This window comes from Taurulus bubalis, assembly GCF_910589615.1.
Source record: "Taurulus bubalis genome assembly, chromosome: 20".
Lineage (NCBI taxonomy): Eukaryota > Metazoa > Chordata > Actinopteri > Perciformes > Cottidae > Taurulus > Taurulus bubalis.
In genome coordinates, this window is record NC_136608.1 from 1,937,260 (window position 1) to 1,953,087 (window position 15,828).

Here is a 15,828-nt window from a genome sequence, read left to right on the forward strand (position 1 = left end):
TGAAACATGAATGTCTGGTTTTTTTATGATGCATTAAATGCAGGAAATCATAGAATCTAAGTGTTCGACAACAAAATGCACTTTTGGACTCTGTTGAGGCTGAAAAGTCTTTTCGGAGCATAAAAGTTGGAAATGCAACTTAAAGCAGTAAAACGTGATGAGAGCATCAGGTACTCTTACAATATAGTACAACTTGAATGTCTGGTATTCTATGATGCATTAAATGTAGGAAATCATAGAATCTAAGTGTTTGACAACAAAATGCACTTTTGGACTCTGTTAAGGCTGAAAAGTCTTTTCGGAGCATAAAAGTTGGAAATGCAACTTAAAGCAGTAAAACGTGATGAGAGCATCAGGTACTCTTACAATATAGTACGACTTGAATGTCTGGTATTCTATGATGCATTAAATGCAGGAAATCATAGAATCTAAGTGTTTGACAACAAAATGCACTTTTGGACTCTGTTAAGGCTGAAAAGTCTTTTCGGAGCATAAAAGCTGGAAATGCAACTTAAAGCAGTAAAACGTGATGAGAGCATCAGGTACTCTTACAATATAGTACAACTTGAATGTCTGGTATTCTATGATGCATTAAATGCAGGAAATCATAGAATCTAAGTGTTTGACAACAAAATGCACTTTTGGACTCTGTTAAGGCTGAAAAGTCTTTTCGGAGCATAAAAGTTGGAAATGCAACTTAAAGCAGTAAAACGTGATGAGAGCATCAGGTACTCTTACAATATAGTACAACTTGAATGTCTGGTATTCTATGATGCATTAAATGCAGGAAATCATAGAATCTAAGTGTTTGACAACAAAATGCACTTTTGGACTCTGTTAAGGCTGAAAAGTCTTTTCGGAGCATAAAAGTTGGAAATGCAACTTAAAGCAGTAAAACGTGATGACAGCACCAGGTACTCTTTTATTATATTGAAACATGAATGTCTGGTTTTTTTATGATGCATTAAATGCAGGAAATCATAGAATCTAAGTGTTCGACAACAAAATGCACTTTTGGACTCTGTTGAGGCTGAAAAGTCTTTTCGGAGCATAAAAGTTGGAAATGCAACTTAAAGCAGTAAAACGTGATGAGAGCATCAGGTACTCTTACAATATAGTACAACTTGAATGTCTGGTATTCTATGATGCATTAAATGTAGGAAATCATAGAATCTAAGTGTTTGACAACAAAATGCACTTTTGGACTCTGTTAAGGCTGAAAAGTCTTTTCGGAGCATAAAAGTTGGAAATGCAACTTAAAGCAGTAAAACGTGATGAGAGCATCAGGTACTCTTACAATATAGTACGACTTGAATGTCTGGTATTCTATGATGCATTAAATGCAGGAAATCATAGAATCTAAGTGTTTGACAACAAAATGCACTTTTGGACTCTGTTAAGGCTGAAAAGTCTTTTCGGAGCATAAAAGTTGGAAATGCAACTTAAAGCAGTAAAACGTGATGAGAGCATCAGGTACTCTTACAATATAGTACAACTTGAATGTCTGGTATTCTATGATGCATTAAATGCAGGAAATCATAGAATCTAAGTGTTTGACAACAAAATGCACTTTTGGACTCTGTTAAGGCTGAAAAGTCTTTTCGGAGCATAAAAGTTGGAAATGCAACTTAAAGCAGTAAAACGTGATGAGAGCATCAGGTACTCTTACAATATAGTACAACTTGAATGTCTGGTATTCTATGATGCATTAAATGCAGGAAATCATAGAATCTAAGTGTTTGACAACAAAATGCACTTTTGGACTCTGTTAAGGCTGAAAAGTCTTTTCGGAGCATAAAAGTTGGAAATGCAACTTAAAGCAGTAAAACGTGATGAGAGCATCAGGTACTCTTACAATATAGTACAACTTGAATGTCTGGTATTCTATGATGCATTAAATGCAGGAAATCATAGAATCTAAGTGTTTGACAACAAAATGCACTTTTGGACTCTGTTAAGGCTGAAAAGTCTTTTCGGAGCATAAAAGTTGGAAATGCAACTTAAAGCAGTAAAACGTGATGAGAGCATCAGGTACTCTTACAATATAGTACAACTTGAATGTCTTTTATTCTATGATGCATTAAATGCAGGAAATCATAGAATCTAAGTGTTTGACAACAAAATGCACTTTTGGACTCTGTTAAGGCTGAAAAGTCTTTTCGGAGCATAAAAGTTGGAAATGCAACTTAAAGCAGTAAAACGTGATGACAGCACCAGGTACTCTTTTATTACATTGAAACATGAATGTCTGGTTTTTTTATGATGCATTAAATGCAGGAAATCATAGAATCTAAGTGTTCGACAACAAAATGCACTTTTGGACTCTGTTGAGGCTGAAAAGTCTTTTCGGAGCATAAAAGTTGGAAATGCAACTTAAAGCAGTAAAACGTGATGAGAGCATCAGGTACTCTTACAATATAGTACAACTTGAATGTCTGGTATTCTATGATGCATTAAATGTAGGAAATCATAGAATCTAAGTGTTTGACAACAAAATGCACTTTTGGACTCTGTTAAGGCTGAAAAGTCTTTTCGGAGCATAAAAGTTGGAAATGCAACTTAAAGCAGTAAAACGTGATGAGAGCATCAGGTACTCTTACAATATAGTACGACTTGAATGTCTGGTATTCTATGATGCATTAAATGCAGGAAATCATAGAATCTAAGTGTTTGACAACAAAATGCACTTTTGGACTCTGTTAAGGCTGAAAAGTCTTTTCGGAGCATAAAAGTTGGAAATGCAACTTAAAGCAGTAAAACGTGATGAGAGCATCAGGTACTCTTACAATATAGTACAACTTGAATGTCTGGTATTCTATGATGCATTAAATGCAGGAAATCATAGAATCTAAGTGTTTGACAACAAAATGCACTTTTGGACTCTGTTAAGGCTGAAAAGTCTTTTCGGAGCATAAAAGTTGGAAATGCAACTTAAAGCAGTAAAACGTGATGAGAGCATCAGGTACTCTTACAATATAGTACAACTTGAATGTCTGGTATTCTATGATGCATTAAATGCAGGAAATCATAGAATCTAAGTGTTTGACAACAAAATGCACTTTTGGACTCTGTTAAGGCTGAAAAGTCTTTTCGGAGCATAAAAGTTGGAAATGCAACTTAAAGCAGTAAAACGTGATGAGAGCATCAGGTACTCTTACAATATAGTACAACTTGAATGTCTGGTATTCTATGATGCATTAAATGCAGGAAATCATAGAATCTAAGTGTTTGACAACAAAATGCACTTTTGGACTCTGTTAAGGCTGAAAAGTCTTTTCGGAGCATAAAAGTTGGAAATGCAACTTAAAGCAGTAAAACGTGATGAGAGCATCAGGTACTCTTACAATATAGTACAACTTGAATGTCTGTTATTCTATGATGCATTAAATGCAGGAAATCATAGAATCTAAGTGTTTGACAACAAAATGCACTTTTGGACTCTGTTAAGGCTGAAAAGTCTTTTCGGAGCATAAAAGTTGGAAATGCAACTTAAAGCAGTAAAACGTGATGACAGCACCAGGTACTCTTTTATTACATTGAAACATGAATGTCTGGTTTTTTTATGATGCATTAAATGCAGGAAATCATAGAATCTAAGTGTTCGACAACAAAATGCACTTTTGGACTCTGTTGAGGCTGAAAAGTCTTTTCGGAGCATAAAAGTTGGAAATGCAACTTAAAGCAGTAAAACGTGATGAGAGCATCAGGTACTCTTACAATATAGTACAACTTGAATGTCTGGTATTCTATGATGCATTAAATGTAGGAAATCATAGAATCTAAGTGTTTGACAACAAAATGCACTTTTGGACTCTGTTAAGGCTGAAAAGTCTTTTCGGAGCATAAAAGTTGGAAATGCAACTTAAAGCAGTAAAACGTGATGAGAGCATCAGGTACTCTTACAATATAGTACAACTTGAATGTCTGGTATTCTATGATGCACTAAATGCAGGAAATCATAGAATCTAAGTGTTTGACAACAAAATGCACTTTTGGACTCTGTTAAGGCTGAAAAGTCTTTTCGGAGCATAAAAGTTGGAAATGCAACTTAAAGCAGTAAAACGTGATGAGAGCATCAGGTACTCTTACAATATAGTCCAACTTGAATGTCTGGTATTCTATGATGCATTAAATGCAGGAAATCATAGAATCTAAGTGTTTGACAACAAAATGCACTTTTGGACTCTGTTAAGGCTGAAAAGTCTTTTCGGAGCATAAAAGTTGGAAATGCAACTTAAAGCAGTAAAACGTGATGAGAGCACCAGGTACTCTTTTATTATAATGAAACATGACTGTCTGGTTTTTTATGATGCATTAAATGCAGGAAATCATAGAATCTAAGTGTTTGACAACAAAATGCACTTTTGGACTCTGTTAAGGCTGAAAAGTCTTTTCGGAGCATAAAAGTTGGAAATGCAACTTAAAGCAGTAAAACGTGATGAGAGCATCAGGTACTCTTACAATGTAGTACAACTTGAATGTCTGGTATTCTATGATGCATTAAATGCAGGAAATCATAGAATCTAAGTGTTTGACAACAAAATGCACTTTTGGACTCTGTTAAGGCTGAAAAGTCTTTTCGGAGCATAAAAGTTGGAAATGCAACTTAAAGCAGTAAAACGTGATGACAGCACCAGGTACTCTTTTATTATATTGAAACATGAATGTCTGGTTTTTTTATGATGCATTAAATGCAGGAAATCATAGAATCTAAGTGTTCGACAACAAAATGCACTTTTGGACTCTGTTGAGGCTGAAAAGTCTTTTCGGAGCATAAAAGTTGGAAATGCAACTTAAAGCAGTAAAACGTGATGAGAGCATCAGGTACTCTTACAATATAGTACAACTTGAATGTCTGGTATTCTATGATGCATTAAATGTAGGAAATCATAGAATCTAAGTGTTTGACAACAAAATGCACTTTTGGACTCTGTTAAGGCTGAAAAGTCTTTTCGGAGCATAAAAGTTGGAAATGCAACTTAAAGCAGTAATACGTGATGAGAGCATCAGGTACTCTTACAATATAGTACGACTTGAATGTCTGGTATTCTATGATGCATTAAATGCAGGAAATCATAGAATCTAAGTGTTTGACAACAAAATGCACTTTTGGACTCTGTTAAGGCTGAAAAGTCTTTTCGGAGCATAAAAGTTGGAAATGCAACTTAAAGCAGTAAAACGTGATGAGAGCATCAGGTACTCTTACAATATAGTACAACTTGAATGTCTGGTATTCTATGATGCATTAAATGCAGGAAATCATAGAATCTAAGTGTTTGACAACAAAATGCACTTTTGGACTCTGTTAAGGCTGAAAAGTCTTTTCGGAGCATAAAAGTTGGAAATGCAACTTAAAGCAGTAAAACGTGATGAGAGCATCAGGTACTCTTACAATATAGTACAACTTGAATGTCTGGTATTCTATGATGCATTAAATGCAGGAAATCATAGAATCTAAGTGTTTGACAACAAAATGCACTTTTGGACTCTGTTAAGGCTGAAAAGTCTTTTCGGAGCATAAAAGTTGGAAATGCAACTTAAAGCAGTAAAACGTGATGAGAGCATCAGGTACTCTTACAATATAGTACAACTTGAATGTCTGGTATTCTATGATGCATTAAATGCAGGAAATCATAGAATCTAAGTGTTTGACAACAAAATGCACTTTTGGACTCTGTTAAGGCTGAAAAGTCTTTTCGGAGCATAAAAGTTGAAAATGCAACTTAAAGCAGTAAAACGTGATGAGAGCATCAGGTACTCTTACAATATAGTACAACTTGAATGTCTGGTATTCTATGATGCATTAAATGCAGGAAATCATAGAATCTAAGTGTTTGACAACAAAATGCACTTTTGGACTCTGTTAAGGCTGAAAAGTCTTTTCGGAGCATAAAAGTTGGAAATGCAACTTAAAGCAGTAAAACGTGATGAGAGCACCAGGTACTCTTTTATTATAATGAAACATGACTGTCTGTTTTTTTATGATGCATTAAATGCAGGAAATCATAGAATCTAAGTGTTTGACAACAAAATGCACTTTTGGACTCTGTTAAGGCTGAAAAGTCTTTTCGGAGCATAAAAGTTGGAAATGCAACTTAAAGCAGTAAAACGTGATGAGAGCATCAGGTACTCTTACAATATAGTACAACTTGAATGTCTGGTATTCTATGATGCATTAAATGCAGGAAATCATAGAATCTAAGTGTTTGACAACAAAATGCACTTTTGGACTCTGTTAAGGCTGAAAAGTCTTTTCGGAGCATAAAAGTTGGAAATGCAACTTAAAGCAGTAAAACGTGATGAGAGCATCAGGTACTCTTACAATATAGTACAACTTGAATGTCTGGTATTCTATGATGCATTAAATGCAGGAAATCATAGAATCTAAGTGTTTGACAACAAAATGCACTTTTGGACTCTGTTAAGGCTGAAAAGTCTTTTCGGAGCATAAAAGTTGGAAATGCAACTTAAAGCAGTAAAACGTGATGAGAGCATCAGGTACTCTTACAATATAGTACAACTTGAATGTCTGGTATTCTATGATGCATTAAATGCAGGAAATCATAGAATCTAAGTGTTTGACAACAAAATGCACTTGTGGACTCTGTTAAGGCTGAAAAGTCTTTTCGGAGCATAAAAGTTGGAAATGCAACTTAAAGCAGTAAAACGTGATGAGAGCATCAGGTACTCTTACAATATAGTACAACTTGAATGTCTGGTATTCTATGATGCATTAAATGCAGGAAATCATAGAATCTAAGTGTTTGACAACAAAATGCACTTGTGGACTCTGTTAAGGCTGAAAAGTCTTTTCGGAGCATAAAAGTTGGAAATGCAACTTAAAGCAGTAAAACGTGATGAGAGCATCAGGTACTCTTACAATATAGTACAACTTGAATGTCTGGTATTCTATGATGCACTAAATGCAGGAAATCATAGAATCTAAGTGTTTGACAACAAAATGCACTTTTGGACTCTGTTAAGGCTGAAAAGTCTTTTCGGAGCATAAAAGTTGGAAATGCAACTTAAAGCAGTAAAACGTGATGACAGCACCAGGTACTCTTTTATTACATTGAAACATGAATGTCTGTTTTTTTTATGATGCATTAAATGCAGGAAATCATAGAATCTAAGTGTTCGACAACAAAATGCACTTTTGGACTCTGTTGAGGCTGAAAAGTCTTTTCGGAGCATAAAAGTTGGAAATGCAACTTAAAGCAGTAAAACGTGATGAGAGCATCAGGTACTCTTACAATATAGTACAACTTGAATGTCTGGTATTCTATGATGCATTAAATGTAGGAAATCATAGAATCTAAGTGTTTGACAACAAAATGCACTTTTGGACTCTGTTAAGGCTGAAAAGTCTTTTCGGAGCATAAAAGTTGGAAATGCAACTTAAAGCAGTAAAACGTGATGAGAGCATCAGGTACTCTTACAATATAGTACGACTTGAATGTCTGGTATTCTATGATGCATTAAATGCAGGAAATCATAGAATCTAAGTGTTTGACAACAAAATGCACTTTTGGACTCTGTTAAGGCTGAAAAGTCTTTTCGGAGCATAAAAGTTGGAAATGCAACTTAAAGCAGTAAAACGTGATGAGAGCATCAGGTACTCTTACAATATAGTACAACTTGAATGTCTGGTATTCTATGATGCATTAAATGCAGGAAATCATAGAATCTAAGTGTTTGACAACAAAATGCACTTTTGGACTCTGTTAAGGCTGAAAAGTCTTTTCGGAGCATAAAAGTTGGAAATGCAACTTAAAGCAGTAAAACGTGATGAGAGCATCAGGTACTCTTACAATATAGTACAACTTGAATGTCTGGTATTCTATGATGCATTAAATGCAGGAAATCATAGAATCTAAGTGTTTGACAACAAAATGCACTTTTGGACTCTGTTAAGGCTGAAAAGTCTTTTCGGAGCATAAAAGTTGAAAATGCAACTTAAAGCAGTAAAACGTGATGAGAGCATCAGGTACTCTTACAATATAGTACAACTTGAATGTCTGGTATTCTATGATGCATTAAATGCAGGAAATCATAGAATCTAAGTGTTTGACAACAAAATGCACTTTTGGACTCTGTTAAGGCTGAAAAGTCTTTTCGGAGCATAAAAGTTGGAAATGCAACTTAAAGCAGTAAAACGTGATGAGAGCACCAGGTACTCTTACAATATAGTACAACTTGAATGTCTGGTATTCTATGATGCACTAAATGCAGGAAATCATAGAATCTAAGTGTTTGACAACAAAATGCACTTTTGGACTCTGTTAAGGCTGAAAAGTCTTTTCGGAGCATAAAAGTTGGAAATGCAACTTAAAGCAGTAAAACGTGATGAGAGCATCAGGTACTCTTACAATGTAGTACAACTTGAATGTCTGGTATTCTATGATGCATTAAATGCAGGAAATCATAGAATCTAAGTGTTTGACAACAAAATGCACTTTTGGACTCTGTTAAGGCTGAAAAGTCTTTTCGGAGCATAAAAGTTGGAAATGCAACTTAAAGCAGTAAAACGTGATGACAGCACCAGGTACTCTTTTATTATATTGAAACATGAATGTCTGGTTTTTTTATGATGCATTAAATGCAGGAAATCATAGAATCTAAGTGTTCGACAACAAAATGCACTTTTGGACTCTGTTGAGGCTGAAAAGTCTTTTCGGAGCATAAAAGTTGGAAATGCAACTTAAAGCAGTAAAACGTGATGAGAGCATCAGGTACTCTTACAATATAGTACAACTTGAATGTCTGGTATTCTATGATGCATTAAATGTAGGAAATCATAGAATCTAAGTGTTTGACAACAAAATGCACTTTTGGACTCTGTTAAGGCTGAAAAGTCTTTTCGGAGCATAAAAGTTGGAAATGCAACTTAAAGCAGTAAAACGTGATGACAGCACCAGGTACTCTTTTGTTATATTGAAACATGAATGTCTGGTTTTTTTATGATGCATTAAATGCAGGAAATCATAGAATCTAAGTGTTCGACAACAAAATGCACTTTTGGACTCTGTTGAGGCTGAAAAGTCTTTTCGGAGCATAAAAGTTGGAAATGCAACTTAAAGCAGTAAAACGTGATGAGAGCATCAGGTACTCTTACAATATAGTACAACTTGAATGTCTGGTATTCTATGATGCATTAAATGTAGGAAATCATAGAATCTAAGTGTTTGACAACAAAATGCACTTTTGGACTCTGTTAAGGCTGAAAAGTCTTTTCGGAGCATAAAAGTTGGAAATGCAACTTAAAGCAGTAAAACGTGATGAGAGCATCAGGTACTCTTACAATATAGTACGACTTGAATGTCTGGTATTCTATGATGCATTAAATGCAGGAAATCATAGAATCTAAGTGTTTGACAACAAAATGCACTTTTGGACTCTGTTAAGGCTGAAAAGTCTTTTCGGAGCATAAAAGTTGGAAATGCAACTTAAAGCAGTAAAACGTGATGAGAGCATCAGGTACTCTTACAATATAGTACAACTTGAATGTCTGGTATTCTATGATGCATTAAATGCAGGAAATCATAGAATCTAAGTGTTTGACAACAAAATGCACTTTTGGACTCTGTTAAGGCTGAAAAGTCTTTTCGGAGCATAAAAGTTGGAAATGCAACTTAAAGCAGTAAAACGTGATGACAGCACCAGGTACTCTTTTATTATATTGAAACATGAATGTCTGGTTTTTTTATGATGCATTAAATGCAGGAAATCATAGAATCTAAGTGTTCGACAACAAAATGCACTTTTGGACTCTGTTGAGGCTGAAAAGTCTTTTCGGAGCATAAAAGTTGGAAATGCAACTTAAAGCAGTAAAACGTGATGAGAGCATCAGGTACTCTTACAATATAGTACAACTTGAATGTCTGGTATTCTATGATGCATTAAATGTAGGAAATCATAGAATCTAAGTGTTTGACAACAAAATGCACTTTTGGACTCTGTTAAGGCTGAAAAGTCTTTTCGGAGCATAAAAGTTGGAAATGCAACTTAAAGCAGTAAAACGTGATGACAGCACCAGGTACTCTTTTATTATATTGAAACATGAATGTCTGGTTTTTTTATGATGCATTAAATGCAGGAAATCATAGAATCTAAGTGTTCGACAACAAAATGCACTTTTGGACTCTGTTGAGGCTGAAAAGTCTTTTCGGAGCATAAAAGTTGGAAATGCAACTTAAAGCAGTAAAACGTGATGAGAGCATCAGGTACTCTTACAATATAGTACAACTTGAATGTCTGGTATTCTATGATGCATTAAATGTAGGAAATCATAGAATCTAAGTGTTTGACAACAAAATGCACTTTTGGACTCTGTTAAGGCTGAAAAGTCTTTTCGGAGCATAAAAGTTGGAAATGCAACTTAAAGCAGTAAAACGTGATGACAGCACCAGGTACTCTTTTATTATATTGAAACATGAATGTCTGGTTTTTTTATGATGCATTAAATGCAGGAAATCATAGAATCTAAGTGTTCGACAACAAAATGCACTTTTGGACTCTGTTGAGGCTGAAAAGTCTTTTCGGAGCATAAAAGTTGGAAATGCAACTTAAAGCAGTAAAACGTGATGAGAGCATCAGGTACTCTTACAATATAGTACAACTTGAATGTCTGGTATTCTATGATGCATTAAATGTAGGAAATCATAGAATCTAAGTGTTTGACAACAAAATGCACTTTTGGACTCTGTTAAGGCTGAAAAGTCTTTTCGGAGCATAAAAGTTGGAAATGCAACTTAAAGCAGTAAAACGTGATGACAGCACCAGGTACTCTTTTATTATATTGAAACATGAATGTCTGGTTTTTTTATGATGCATTAAATGCAGGAAATCATAGAATCTAAGTGTTCGACAACAAAATGCACTTTTGGACTCTGTTGAGGCTGAAAAGTCTTTTCGGAGCATAAAAGTTGGAAATGCAACTTAAAGCAGTAAAACGTGATGAGAGCATCAGGTACTCTTACAATATAGTACAACTTGAATGTCTGGTATTCTATGATGCATTAAATGTAGGAAATCATAGAATCTAAGTGTTTGACAACAAAATGCACTTTTGGACTCTGTTAAGGCTGAAAAGTCTTTTCGGAGCATAAAAGTTGGAAATGCAACTTAAAGCAGTAAAACGTGATGAGAGCATCAGGTACTCTTACAATATAGTACGACTTGAATGTCTTGTATTCTATGATGCATTAAATGCAGGAAATCATAGAATCTAAGTGTTTGACAACAAAATGCACTTTTGGACTCTGTTAAGGCTGAAAAGTCTTTTCGGAGCATAAAAGTTGGAAATGCAACTTAAAGCAGTAAAACGTGATGAGAGCATCAGGTACTCTTACAATATAGTACAACTTGAATGTCTGGTATTCTATGATGCATTAAATGCAGGAAATCATAGAATCTAAGTGTTTGACAACAAAATGCACTTTTGGACTCTGTTAAGGCTGAAAAGTCTTTTCGGAGCATAAAAGTTGGAAATGCAACTTAAAGCAGTAAAACGTGATGACAGCACCAGGTACTCTTTTATTATATTGAAACATGAATGTCTGGTTTTTTTATGATGCATTAAATGCAGGAAATCATAGAATCTAAGTGTTCGACAACAAAATGCACTTTTGGACTCTGTTGAGGCTGAAAAGTCTTTTCGGAGCATAAAAGTTGGAAATGCAACTTAAAGCAGTAAAACGTGATGAGAGCATCAGGTACTCTTACAATATAGTACAACTTGAATGTCTGGTATTCTATGATGCATTAAATGTAGGAAATCATAGAATCTAAGTGTTTGACAACAAAATGCACTTTTGGACTCTGTTAAGGCTGAAAAGTCTTTTCGGAGCATAAAAGTTGGAAATGCAACTTAAAGCAGTAAAACGTGATGAGAGCACCAGGTACTCTTTTATTATATTGAAACATGAATGTCTGGTTTTTTTATGATGCATTAAATGCAGGAAATCATAGAATCTAAGTGTTCGACAACAAAATGCACTTTTGGACTCTGTTGAGGCTGAAAAGTCTTTTCGGAGCATAAAAGTTGGAAATGCAACTTAAAGCAGTAAAACGTGATGAGAGCATCAGGTACTCTTACAATATAGTACAACTTGAATGTCTGGTATTCTATGATGCATTAAATGTAGGAAATCATAGAATCTAAGTGTTTGACAACAAAATGCACTTTTGGACTCTGTTAAGGCTGAAAAGTCTTTTCGGAGCATAAAAGTTGGAAATGCAACTTAAAGCAGTAAAACGTGATGAGAGCATCAGGTACTCTTACAATATAGTACGACTTGAATGTCTGGTATTCTATGATGCATTAAATGCAGGAAATCATAGAATCTAAGTGTTTGACAACAAAATGCACTTTTGGACTCTGTTAAGGCTGAAAAGTCTTTTCGGAGCATAAAAGTTGGAAATGCAACTTAAAGCAGTAAAACGTGATGAGAGCATCAGGTACTCTTACAATATAGTACAACTTGAATGTCTGGTATTCTATGATGCATTAAATGCAGGAAATCATAGAATCTAAGTGTTTGACAACAAAATGCACTTTTGGACTCTGTTAAGGCTGAAAAGTCTTTTCGGAGCATAAAAGTTGGAAATGCAACTTAAAGCAGTAAAACGTGATGAGAGCATCAGGTACTCTTACAATATAGTACAACTTGAATGTCTGGTATTCTATGATGCATTAAATGCAGGAAATCATAGAATCTAAGTGTTTGACAACAAAATGCACTTTTGGACTCTGTTAAGGCTGAAAAGTCTTTTCGGAGCATAAAAGTTGAAAATGCAACTTAAAGCAGTAAAACGTGATGAGAGCATCAGGTACTCTTACAATATAGTACAACTTGAATGTCTGGTATTCTATGATGCATTAAATGCAGGAAATCATAGAATCTAAGTGTTTGACAACAAAATGCACTTTTGGACTCTGTTAAGGCTGAAAAGTCTTTTCGGAGCATAAAAGTTGGAAATGCAACTTAAAGCAGCAAAACGTGATGAGAGCACCAGGTACTCTTTTATTATAATGAAACATGACTGTCTGGTTTTTTATGATGCATTAAATGCAGGAAATCATAGAATCTAAGTGTTTGACAACAAAATGCACTTTTGGACTCTGTTAAGGCTGAAAAGTCTTTTCGGAGCATAAAAGTTGGAAATGCAACTTAAAGCAGTAAAACGTGATGAGAGCATCAGGTACTCTTATAATATAGTACAACTTGAATGTCTGGTATTCTATGATGCATTAAATGCAGGAAATCATAGAATCTAAGTGTTTGACAACAAAATGCACTTTTGGACTCTGTTAAGGCTGAAAAGTCTTTTCGGAGCATAAAAGTTGGAAATGCAACTTAAAGCAGTAAAACGTGATGAGAGCATCAGGTACTCTTACAATATAGTACAACTTGAATGTCTGGTATTCTATGATGCATTAAATGCAGGAAATCATAGAATCTAAGTGTTTGACAACAAAATGCACTTTTGGACTCTGTTAAGGCTGAAAAGTCTTTTCGGAGCATAAAAGTTGGAAATGCAACTTAAAGCAGTAAAACGTGATGACAGCACCAGGTACTCTTTTATTATATTGAAACATGAATGTCTGGTTTTTTTATGATGCATTAAATGCAGGAAATCATAGAATCTAAGTGTTCGACAACAAAATGCACTTTTGGACTCTGTTGAGGCTGAAAAGTCTTTTCGGAGCATAAAAGTTGGAAATGCAACTTAAAGCAGGAAAACGTGATGAGAGCATCAGGTACTCTTACAATATAGTACAACTTGAATGTCTGGTATTCTATGATGCATTAAATGTAGGAAATCATAGAATCTAAGTGTTTGACAACAAAATGCACTTTTGGACTCTGTTAAGGCTGAAAAGTCTTTTCGGAGCATAAAAGTTGGAAATGCAACTTAAAGCAGTAAAACGTGATGAGAGCACCAGGTACTCTTTTATTATAATGAAACATGACTGTCTGGCTTTTTATGATGCATTAAATGCAGGAAATCATAGAATCTAAGTGTTTGACAACAAAATGCACTTTTGGACTCTGTTAAGGCTGAAAAGTCTTTTCGGAGCATAAAAGTTGGAAATGCAACTTAAAGCAGTAAAACGTGATGAGAGCATCAGGTACTCTTATAATATAGTACAACTTGAATGTCTGGTATTCTATGATGCATTAAATGCAGGAAATCATAGAATCTAAGTGTTTTACAACAAAATGCACTTTTGGACTCTGTTAAGGCTGAAAAGTCTTTTCGGAGCATAAAAGTTGGAAATGCAACTTAAAGCAGTAAAACGTGATGACAGCATCAGGTACTCTTACAATATAGTACAACTTGAATGTCTGGTATTCTATGATGCATTAAATGCAGGAAATCATAGAATCTAAGTGTTTGACAACAAAATGCACTTTTGGACTCTGTTAAGGCTGAAAAGTCTTTTCGGAGCATAAAAGTTGGAAATGCAACTTAAAGCAGTAAAACGTGATGAGAGCATCAGGTACTCTTACAACATAGTACAACTTGAATGTCTGGTATTCTATGATGCATTAAATGTAGGAAATCATAGAATCTAAGTGTTTGACAACAAAATGCACTTTTGGACTCTGTTAAGGCTGAAAAGTCTTTTCGGAGCATAAAAGTTGGAAATGCAACTTAAAGCAGTAAAACGTGATGAGAGCATCAGGTACTCTTACAATATAGTACAACTTGAATGTCTGGTATTCTATGATGCATTAAATGCAGGAAATCATAGAATCTAAGTGTTTGACAACAAAATGCACTTTTGGACTCTGTTAAGGCTGAAAAGTCTTTTCGGAGCATAAAAGTTCGAAATGCAACTTAAAGCAGTAAAACATGATGAGAGCATCAGGTACTCTTACAATATAGTACAACTTGAATGTCTGGTATTCTATGATGCATTAAATGCAGGAAATCATAGAATCTAAGTGTTTTACAACAAAATGCACTTTTGGACTCTGTTGAGGCTGAAAAGTCTTTTCGGAGCATAAAAGTTGGAAATGCAACTTAAAGCAGTAAAACGTGATGACAGCATCAGGTACTCTTACAATATAGTACAACTTGAATGTCTGGTATTCTATGATGCATTAAATGCAGGAAATCATAGAATCTAAGTGTTTGACAACAAAATGCACTTTTGGACTCTGTTAAGGCTGAAAAGTCTTTTCGGAGCATAAAAGTTGGAAATGCAACTTAAAGCAGTAAAACGTGATGAGAGCACCAGGTACTCTTTTATTGTAATGAAACATGACTGTCTGGTTTTTTAAGATGCATTAAATGCAGGAAATCATAGAATCTAAGTGTTTGACAACAAAATGCACTTTTGGACTCTGTTGAGGCTGAAAAGTCTTTTCGGAGCATAAAAGTTGGAAATGCAACTTAAAGCAGTAAAATGTGATGAGAGCATCAGGTACTCTTACAATATAGTACAACTTGAATGTCTGGTATTCTATGATGCATTAAATGTAGGAAATCATAGAATCTAAGTGTTTGACAACAAAATGCACTTTTGGACTCTGTTAAGGCTGAAAAGTCTTTTCGGAGCATAAAAGTTGGAAATGCAACTTAAAGCAGTAAAACGTGATGACAGCACCAGGTACTCTTTTATTATATTGAAACATGAATGTCTGGTTTTTTTATGATGCATTAAATGCAGGAAATCATAGAATCTAAGTGTTCGACAACAAAATGCACTTTTGGACTCTGTTGAGGCTGAAAAGTCTTTTCGGAGCATAAAAGTTGGAAATGCAACTTAAAGCAGTAAAACGTGATGAGAGCATCAGGTACTCTTACAATATAGTA